The sequence below is a fragment of the Miniopterus schreibersii genome (assembly GCF_964146895.1).
Source record: "Miniopterus schreibersii genome assembly, chromosome: 14".
In the NCBI taxonomy this organism is placed as follows: Eukaryota; Metazoa; Chordata; class Mammalia; order Chiroptera; family Miniopteridae; genus Miniopterus; species Miniopterus schreibersii.
The window spans coordinates 34,449,251-34,460,102 of NC_138114.1; the positions used below are offsets into that span (position 1 = coordinate 34,449,251).

General features: G+C 47.0%; 1 long non-coding RNA gene across 1 annotated transcript; it reads right to left on the reverse strand.

The window, feature by feature from the left end:
- Positions 1-1,926: 1,926 nt before the first annotated feature.
- On the reverse strand, positions 1,927-4,648 carry LOC308567165. Its single transcript, XR_014000276.1, has 3 exons — positions 4,537-4,648; positions 3,130-3,184; positions 1,927-2,007 (listed from the first exon to the last, which is right to left on the reverse strand). It is a non-coding gene; the product is annotated as an uncharacterized lncRNA (long non-coding RNA).
- Between the last annotated feature and the right edge of the window lie 6,204 nt (positions 4,649-10,852).

The following is a 10,852-nucleotide window of genomic DNA, read 5'->3' on the forward strand; positions in this document are numbered from 1 at the left end:
ATTCATCCAAGCATCAAATAACTCCCTGTTGGGCGCAGATTATTGATCCTTCTAGCTCAGGAAGCTGTTTTGTAGTGACCTGAGGGACTTGGACCAAAATTAGCTTGTTTCCTCCTTGGCATTTTGGTCTATTTTGGTTGCTGGGGGTTTTTCCCCCTTTTTTCTTTTTCTCATTTTTAAAAATTTTTTATTTTTCCTCAATTTAAAAAATTGAGTTTGTTGGTATTTGCCTTTATCTTTATTTTTGTCTGCCATCATGTTTTGATTCCATTATAAAGAGCAGCCCATCAGGTGAACTCTGACCCGGTTTTCTTTGGAGGTGATTCGGACCAAGCTCCTCACCAGCTTTTCCCAGATGTAAACTGACCTCCGCCCACCCTGACTCCGAGCACGGCAGGGAGCCTGTGCTGCGGGGCCTCCGGGCCACCTCTGCGCGGGGAGGCTCATGTTGGCAACAGTCCGCTCGAGACCATCGGCACCGGTGGCACGTCCTGGCTGGGAAAAGCGCAGCCGTGAAAATCACTGGGGGGACCCCGCAGGACTCCTGCAGCCTCCAGACTACCCCACAAAGCGGGAACCGTGAAGCCTGGGATCAGCCCCGCAGTGAATCCTCTAAGTGACGGAGGAAGGACTCTGCTGGGGGAGAGGCGTTTGCCTACCTGGTGACTCAGGGCAGCGGGAAGGCTCAGGACAAACTCCGCCAGTTAGTGTCTGCTGTGCAAACTGTCACAAGAATATCATACGTAGAGACTTAAAGGCAGAAAACCTGCTCTTGGATGCTGGCGTGAACACCACACTGGCATCAGCAACAAATTCACCTTTTCGGACAAGCCAGATCCCTTCTGTGGCAGCCCCCGATGCTGCCCCGGAGCTCTCCTGGGGTCAAAGTAGGACCCAGTGGGTATATGGAGTCTGGGGGTTAGTCTGTACACACTGGTCTACGGATTCACAGACCTTCATGAAGCTGCCAGAAGATTACTATAGCAGAATATATCATATACCCTTCTATATGTTCACGGAATATGAAAATCTAAGACATTTCTGATTCTCAATGAGAAATCAGAGCACCTCAAAAGGATCCATAGATTATTGTGGGTCATAAATATGAGGAACTAAAGCCCTACATGGAGCCACCCCCTAACTGTAAGGACCCGGGGCCAACTGAATTCATGGTGTCCATGAGTTGCACATGGAAAGATAGATCTGGGACTCACCACTAAGCCAGAGAGGCAGTGAGGTAATGGCCACATCTTTGCTCCTGAATGATAAGAGATCCCAGGCTTCATGGTTACCCAGCACTCTGAAGCCACAGTTTTCAGCAGATCCAACCAACAGCAGCACTCCTTCCCCAGCCCACAGTGTCTCAGGGTCTCAGCCAACCGCAAGCAGCACTGTTTCAGCACCTTGCCATTTAATTCCACCTCTAATCGCTACTCTGATACTCAGAGGAGCAATGCAGACCCTGAGGAGGGTCAGGGGATAGGGCAGAGGCCATAGCACAGCCAATGCACCTGCCAGCCCCCATCCTTTCCCTGTCCCTCCTCCCCCCACTGCCAAGGGCGCAAATCAGAGCAGGAATTCCCCACTTGGGAGGGGAGTCAGCCTGGGCCTGGCTTCCATGCAGAACCGCAAAGACAGCCTAACTGAGCCAGGGCCTGGGCCCCACGAAGTCTGCTCCTGCCACAGTCTCCCTCCTGGACCCCAAGTGAGCCTCTGGGCTGTGCCCCATGGAGAGGCTCTGTGAGGGGCCACCAGCCAGCACAAACTCTCAGCGTGTCTCTGTGGCTTCCAGTCAACCTGCAACGTCAGCAGTGGTGGTGGAGCCCCCAGGGGTGACCAAAGGGAACCCTGCTAGACCCAGAGACTTTGCCCTGAGGTGAGACCCCGGCTTCTCTCTATGGCACCAACCACACTGCAGGGGCCATTGGGAGCTTCTTCAGGAAGTTCAAGTTCAAATATACAAGAAGAAATGTTTGGTCGAAGTTCGCACCAGGAACCTGAAGGAACCTGAAAGCAAAGATAGAGGGAAGTCACTCCACCCTCACGTGGTGGGCAGCGGAGGCACTGATTTTTAAAAAAAGAAAAAGAAAAAGAAAGGATTTCTAGGGCCCACGGATTTCGACACCCTGTGTGGACGATGAAGGTCACATGCTCCATGGAGCCCCATGGAGAACACTGCCCACCGGGAGCAGCTGCTGTGCGGCCGGGCAGGGCTCACAGGTGCTGACGGTCAAGTGCACCCTGCACGCGGCCTCCCAACGTGGTCAATTTACACTCGGATCCCGCACCTCCGCGGCCTTCACAAGCCTCACCTCCGAGAAAACCCCCAACCAGCGGGACATGAGGAGAGGCCACCTGCAGCCCCGCCCAGTATCTCCTCCCCATCTTCTCTGCCTTATACGCAAGGGACCTGGTTTTGTAAGACAAACAGACAAATCCAGTGAGAACAGCAGAGGTTTTCTATTCAGAGCTTGCTGGGCGGAGTTGGCCACCACCTCCTACGCCGGGCAGGCGCCAGGCAGGCAGGGCCATGGGAGAGCTTTCAAGTGAAAAGGGAAGGCTCCACCATGCTGCTGGCTGGCGGCCACCTTTCCGCCCTGCTCTACCGGGGCAGGGGAGACTGGATATGCATCCCGCTATGGTTAATAAAGTAGGGGAAACACCAAACATATGAGGGGCTGCAGGTGCTGAGCAGGCCAAGAAAAGTCACAAGTGCCCATAAGGAAAAGTTTATCAGACGATCACTTACTGTCCTATGTTTGTAAAATTACCAGACTGATTTCTTTGGGTGGTTCTAATCTACACAAGGAAATGCCAAGAGAAAAACTACTCTCCTAAGGAAACCAGCTTCAATGAAAACACTTGTTTGGAAATCTGTTTGAATATTATTGTCAACAGCATGATAAAATTTTTATAAAACAATGTAGTAGATGGAACACTCACAGCCTGACAATATCATTGAATACTCCCCCCCCCCCCCCCCCCCCCGACTTAGCTGTCACAAGAGCTGAATAAACCCTTGGAATTCTCAGGTATTCTAACAAATTATCTTTTATTTTTTTAAAAATTGATTTTAGAAACAGAGGAAGGGAGAGACAGGGAAATATCGATTTGTTGCAAACAAATTACCTTTTCAATTCCAGTTAGTTTGAGGCGAGTTTCTGTCACTAGTAGCCAAGAGAATCTGGAATATATAAACAAACATTGGAATAAAATTGGCACAACATTGTTGATTCTGTTTGTTTGGACTACAGATGTAGATGAACTTAATATAAGAGTACTTTTAAGTCACATCAAAAGGAAATGGAGAATAAAAATGGAAGTGATTGCCCGGGCGGGCGTGGCTCAGCCGCTGAGCATCGACCTAAAATCCAGGAGATCACAGTTCGATTTCCAGTCGGGGCACATGCCCGGGTTGTGGGCTCGATCCCCAGTGGGGGGCATGCAGGAGGCAGCTGATCATTGACTCTCTCATCATTGATGTTTATCTCTCTCTCTCCCTCTCCCTTCCTCTCTCTGAAATCCTATTTAATTAAAAAATGGAAATGGTTGTAGATTTATTTTTATAACTTTCCATCTGTGAGAGCTTTGATAAATTTTATTTTCTTACTCTTTTTTTTTTTTTTTACTTTTAAAGGTTTAGTTTTTCTTAATGTGTTTAAGTGGAACAAAAGCACTTTTAAAAAAAGAAAGAGTGGCCCTACTGTGTTTTGAAAAATTGTTAGGTTCCAGGCAAGGTAGCTTCTATTTGTTCCTAGAAAGGAACAGCATTGGACATAGATTTAAGGTCAATGTGTGAAACAATAGACAAATAGAAATGGCAACGAGACAACAGCAATGACATTTCTGAAAGTAAGAATTCAGATGTAGGACTAGTAACTTGTTTTTGTTTTGTTTTGTTTTTGTGTTTTTTAATGCTATGTTGTTTTTTAAAATTGATTTTAGAGAGACAGGAAGGGAGAGGGAGAGAGAAACATGAACCGGTGACCTTTGGGTGCACAAGATGAAGCTCAACCAACTGAGTCACAGCAGCCAGGGCAGGCTTAGTAACTTTTTAGCAAACATGAGAAAGTGGAAACCTCAGCCAGCAGGGAGGGGCAGAAATGTAAGCAGCTCCTTCCTGCTGCAGCTCCCTCAGAAGCTCTGAACTGGAGGGTCAGGGACAAGTGGGTGAAAACTCTGGGGAGTCACTGGAAGTCTGAACACAGAATGGCTGGCAGCTCATATCCCCTCCCCACTGGCAGGAGACTGGAGGTTTACTTTCTGGAGATCTTAATTCAACAAAGCTCTGGACCTTGGGGCCCCATCTCCCCTGTAGGCAGCAAGGCTGTGCTGAAAGCCGGGGAACACGTGGGAGTCTGCACACCACATGGTGAGACCTTCTGGCCCCCTGCCCACTGGGCTCCCGGGAGATTGGTGGTAAATTTAGGGTGCAGCTTTCAGGCTACCTTTCCTTCAGTTCTAATGTTTTGAATTCTTTACAGTGACATGTATTATTTATGCATATAAACCAACAGAAATGCGGAGGTAAATTACTTCCAGCTTGGATACTCCAGGCACCAAAGAATGTGTCCATTCGCTCCGACGCTGCAACGGCGTCTGGAACAGCAGCCAACCCCGAGCCTCCGACTGCCCAGCGCGATCCGCCGCGATCACCGCGACCCATCTGCCCTTTGCATAGACGTCGCTGAACAAGCCTTTCAAGAGGGAGAGACTGGGGTTACGATCGCACAACTAATAAAGGGCTGAACCCACACCCCTCCGGCTCCAAGGTCTCAGCGCACGTCCCCCCGGGGAAGCGCAGCGACTGTAACCACGTCCAGGTGCCCCCACGTCTGGACCTGCACATTCATGACCAGGAATCTCACTTTTTAAGTAAAAAAAAGAAAATACATTAAAAAAAAAAAAATTCGCCCTCTCCCAAATCGTAAACAGATTGCAAGGTAGGTTCCCAAAATAAGACCCAACCTTTTTCCCGCAAAGTCTGCTGGTTTCTGGTGGACGTCCGAGCGCGGGCTGGCTTCCTAGACGGCGGTTTGGCGACGGATCAGTGTCTGCAACGGCCCCGAGGCGCAAGCGGCGGGTTAACCGAGGGTCAGCGGAGGGGCCGGAGGTGGGCCGGGGGTGCCCCGCCCGCGGGCCTCGCGCGGGGACCCTCGGGGTCCTCGGGGCCCTCGGAGCCGCGCCCCAGGGGCTCGCTCAGCGGCGGTTGGTGCAGCTGCGGGGAGCGGGGACGCGCCCGAGGCGGCTCCGCGCGCGGGGAGAAGCCCGTCCGCGGGCGGCCCGGAGGTGGGCGCGTCTCAGGCCCGCGGCCGAGCCCAGGGCCTTTCAGACGCGGACGGGCTCAGACGAAAGGCCACCAGGGGAGGGAGCGGGTGCGGGACCGGTTCCCGGCTGTCCCTCTGCGGGTGGCGCGCGGGCCCGTCCGCGGCCTTCCGGGGGCCGGGCGCTGCAGAGGCGCGGGCGCCGGGGGAGACGCGGGCGCCGGCCGCGGGGTCCGGGGGCGCGGTACCAGCGACGAGGCACGGCCCGTAACGAGGCAGGGTCGGCGCCGCAGGACCCGGCGGGGCTCGGGGCGCGGGGAGCTACCCGCCCCGCGGGGGGAGGCGGGGATCCGCAGGGCTGGGGCCGGGGGGCTCGAGCGCCCTCCGGTCAGGCGCGGGCGGCCCGCGGGCAGAAAGCGAGGGCGCTGCGGCCCCCGGGACAGCGCCCCCATCGCTGGTCGGCCGGCCTCGGGCAGTACTAGCTCCAACCCCTACCGAGTACACATTTCCCCCCCAAGCTCACAGGGAACGTTCTGGAGCAAAAAACTCAGCTTAACAAGTTTAAAAGCACAGCGATATCCTGCAGAGCATGCTCTCGGGCTGCGGTGGGATGAAACTTGAAATCCGTAACAAAAAGAGGCCTGGAAGATCCCCCCAAATAGCAGCAGCTTAATCACCGTACTTCCAAATAACACATGGGTCAGAGAAGAAATCTCAAGAGAAATTTGAATTTTTTTTTTAATTAAATGAAAGTAAAAGTACAACTTATCAAAATTTGTAGGGCACAGCAAAAGCAGTGCTAGAGGGAAATGTATAGCACTGGAGGTGTAGATTAGAAGAGCAGACAGACCTACAATGAAAAGCTTCCACCTTAGTGAGCTAGAAAGGAACAGCAAATTAAACACAAAGTAACTAGAAGAAAAGAAATAATAAAATTAGAGCACAAAATCAATGATATTGAAGACAGGAAATCAACAGAGGAAATCAAGAAAACCAAAAGCTGGTTCTTGGAAAAGACCAATAAAATCGATACACTGACCCCACAAGGCATCAAAAGGGTAACAGAGCGATATTATGAGTAAGTCTGTGCCCACACATTTTGCGGACTTTTTTTTAAAGAACCAGATTTTGGGTTTGTTGATTTTTCCCTACTGTTTTTCTATTCTGTATTTTTATTTCCTCTCTAATCTACATTATTTTCTTCTGTTACCTTTTGGGTTGGTTTGCTCTCCTTTTTATTTAAGGTATATGGTTAGGTTACTGATTTGAGACATTTCTTGTTTGTTAATATATGTATATACAGCTATAAAGTTCCCTCTTGGCACTGCTTTTGCTGCATACCATAATTTTTGGTATGTTGTATTTTTATTTTTATTTGTCTCATGATATATTCTAATTTCCCCTGTGATTTCTCTCTTGACTCATTGGTTAAGTGTATGTTGTTTAATTTTCACATACTTGTTATTTTTCCACTTTACCTTCTGTTATTTATATCTGGTTTTGCTCCATTGTGATCAGAAAAGATAGTTTGTATACTATCAAGCTTTTAAAATTTATTACGATTTGGTTTGTGGACAAACATACGGTCTGTCCTGGAGAATGTTCCCTTTGCACTTGAGAAGCATGTGTGTCCTGGTATTGTTGGATGAAGTGTTCCATCAGAAACCCTTCAGATTTTCAGGAAGAGGACTGGATCTTATTTTGGGTACATACCTTGCAATCTGTGTATTTCCTAAAATATCTGTGAGCATATCTTTAGCTAATTCACTCATGCTGATGTTGCTTTCTATTTGCACGATTCTTGGAGCAATCTTATGTCAAAATCTTCCATTCTATATGAACAATAATGCCATCCTTTTTTATATGGTCTATTTTATCAAAGTGAGTTAGGAAAAGGGTTGAAAATATTTCTAGGTGCTGGTTCAGTTCATTGGATGAAGACATATTTTTATCCACATATTATTTTTTAAGTTAGTTTGTAGAATTTTCCCCAGGGGTGGCAAGAATACCTGTGGCTGGCAAGCAGCAGTGCTGAAGATCATTTTCCCCACCTTCCCACGTTTGCCCTGCTCGGTCCATTACATAAGTTGGAGCTGCCGCAGCTGTGAAGTCCCGGAGTGGGCTGTGCGGAGCCTTTCCGGGGAGAAGTGCTCTGTCGCCATCTGGTGGACAGCCTTGTCTCTGCAGCCTCAGCCGCGGTTCCACCTGGCTGCCCTTGAGAATCACCGGTGGGGCTTGTAAAGACCCCCAATACCCAGGCCCCTCCCCAGACCAAGTCAGTCAGGCCTGGGATAGCACCAGGAGCCAGCAATTTTTTTCTTAAAGATCTGTAGCTAACTTTAATGTGTAATTAGGGTCAAGAACCACTGAGTTGGAAGAAGCTCCAAGTCAGTGATGAACCCTGGACAATCATTCCTCCTGTAAGACTATCAGAAAGGAAAGGGCTATCTATACAGGTAAATTCTATCATCTTACGAGGCCCTTTTACAACTTCAAGAGGGAGAAATCATCAAGGCGCTACTAAGAATATAAGAAATTTAAATCTAACTCTAAATTACTTCCTGTGTGACTCTCCCTGTGATAAGGTAGAATTGCTAACACACACACACACAATCAGACTAGTCCCTGGGCAAAACCATTAAGTAATTTCAATCTGATTTTAATATTTTAGGTATATATCAAAAACTTTCTTACACATTTTCTCATGTAAGTCTCCCAAGAACTGGTTGGATGAGTTTCCTCCTCCTCATGAGTGCTAACACCTAAGAACAGTCCTAGAGTACCTTAGGTGCCCACTCAGACCATGCTTTTCCCCTAGTGTTTTTGCTCATTAAATCTTACACTGCCAGAATCAGCTTCCTCCCCAGCTTGCTGTCTTTTAAAAAACTTTTCAAACTAACGCCCACTGACGATGGCTCAGTCTTCATCACAATCCATTCATTACTGGCATCAACTGTGCTGATCAAAACGGAGGCTAAGTCCTGCGCCTGGCAATGGTCGCCTCGATGGTCCTGAACGCTCGCACTGAAAACAAGTAAAAAAGTTGCACAAAATACATGCTATTAAAAGAGTGAAAAGGCAAGCCAGAGAGTGAGAACTAATATTTGCAACGCCTGTAACTAGCAAAAGCACTTGATATAGAATCTATACAACTCGCTAAGAAAAAGACTGACAACACAATTTTTTAAAGACCAAGAAAAAAGGGAATATTAAAATACCCAATAAACATATGAAAGGCTCTCAATCTCATTAGTATACAAAGAAATACAAATTGAAATCACACCCACCAGAATGGCCACAATTGAAAAGACCAATAATACCAAGGGATGGTACCAAGAAATACCAAGAAATGCATGTAAGTGTGTACCCAGGCATGTTTAAGAATGTTTATAGCAGTATTATTTACAAATAACCCAAAACTGGAAATCTAGATGTTTTTCAATAGCAGAATGGATACATTGTGATCTACTCATGCAATGGAGTAATTTAACAATAAAAGGGAAGAAACTATAGCCACACACACAATAAATGGGTAAATCTGACAAATGTAACTTTTCACAAAGTCAGAGACAAACAATGTATATTTTTAAAATTTCACTTATATAAAGGTTAAAGCAGGCAAAAGTAACCCGTGCTGTTAGAAGACAAGGTAGTGGTTACCTTGGGGTAACAGGAGGGCTTAGTGACTGCATGGGGAATGGGGGAATGGGGGAATGATGTATTTCCTGCCCTGAGTTGCCACTATATAGATGCGTTCAGTTTGTGATAATTAAATGAGCTGTAAACATTTTGTGCACTTGAATTTTTAAAAAGTTAAAAAACAAAACAGGATATTCAAAAATAGTTTTGTAAAAATCTAGCCTTCCTCTTCACCTAAGTGGGAGAGTTTTAATTGATGGGATGTAACCACACACTTGCTAGGCCACAGGCCTAACTACACTAGTTTCTCAGGATTAATAATAACCGTCACTCATCATATCACTAAGTTGGTGTCCACACTGCGCAGAAATAACGTATCTGAACTGAGATTCAATAGCACCTAATCATGCGGAGTCCCTATGCTGAGGCTGTCAAAGATGAACAAAGCGGGACATTAAGTAAAATGATAAAAACATTTTGTTCAGTAACTTCTGATCGTGAGGGAAGAGCTGAGCTGCATTTCAATTTGTAAAGTGGTGACTGGGCATTTCAAAGGGAGAGTGGGGGCTTAGGGAGGAGGAGCTACTCAGGACTCAGGAGAAAAATTACAAAGAGTTGGTCTGTATCAATGTCCTGGGGCCAGCCGTGTCCGCCGGCTGGCAGCTATCCAAGTCTAGATTTGATCTCTCAAGAGACCAGAGACAGAGGCCCTGTCCTTCCCGATTTCCTTCCTGATAGTGACATTTCCAGGGAAAGGCTTCAGGTCCCTGAGAAGGACACTCCTCAACTGTGGGAGATGCATACACATCTGAAAGGGGCCAAGAAAGGATTCGCGATTGTAAGCCCTTCTCAGGAAATTCTCAAAGAAAGGGAGGTCAGGGGCCTGTGGTCAGACACCAGACCTGCAAGAACACACAGCAAATTCTTTGACAGTGCCATTCTCAAGGCCCATTTGTTGTTATACATAGTTCTGTGTTCTTGGGACTCATGGGAGGTAAAACCAGAAATAAAGTGTTCTAGAACCAAAAGAGCAAACGGACCAAACTTTTAGCTATTAATTAGACGAGGCTATGCTAACTCAAGTCTAGGGCTCAGAAAGCCAAAAGGAAAGTTCACATTTATGGAAGTTTAGCTTACGTGGCCATGAAACAGTTCTAAGCAAAGCCTAAATCTTCCTAATGTGGTCCATGTTTTGGGAAACTAGGGACTTTATTGTCTGAGAAACTCTGAGGCAGTCAGATATTGGCTTAAAGATGCTAATCACCTGCAATAAATGCAGGGCTTTGAAGAATCTAATTAGTCAGTAAAACTCCAGTCTAGTGCTCAGTCTGATCACCATGTGGGATTTTGCCACAGCAGGTATATTGACAGACTACGCTTCACAAAATCTATGGAAGGAGAGGAAAATGCCCATTTTGATCAAACTGCAAACACAGCAATTATAGCTGCAGTGATGGCTGTAAACAGAGTTCAGATAGCTACAGTGCTTTCATCTTGCTCCAAAGTAGTGATGGCAGGAAGAGCAAGATTAGGGAAGCCAGGCAGCCCAGAGGTGAAGTACAATCTGGTCATTATATTTATACCAGAACATTAAATTTATGGGTTCCTGGTCCTGGCAGAATTTAATAATTTTTTTTTTTTTTTTTTTAATTTCAGAGAGAGGAATGAGATAGAAACATCAATGATGAGTCATTGATCGGCTGCCTCCTGCACGACCCCCACTGGGGATGAGTCCGAAACCCAGGCATGTGCTCTGGGAATCAAACCACGATCTCCTGGATCCTAGGTCGATGCTCAACCTCTGAGCCACACTGGCCCAGCAAGAAAAAACATTTTTAAACTTGAAAAACTTTAATTTGCCCATTTTTTTCTTTGTTGATTAGTGACATTTGCATCCTAAGAAATTTTTGCCTACCAATCTTTGAAAAGATTGTTTTCCTATGGTTATA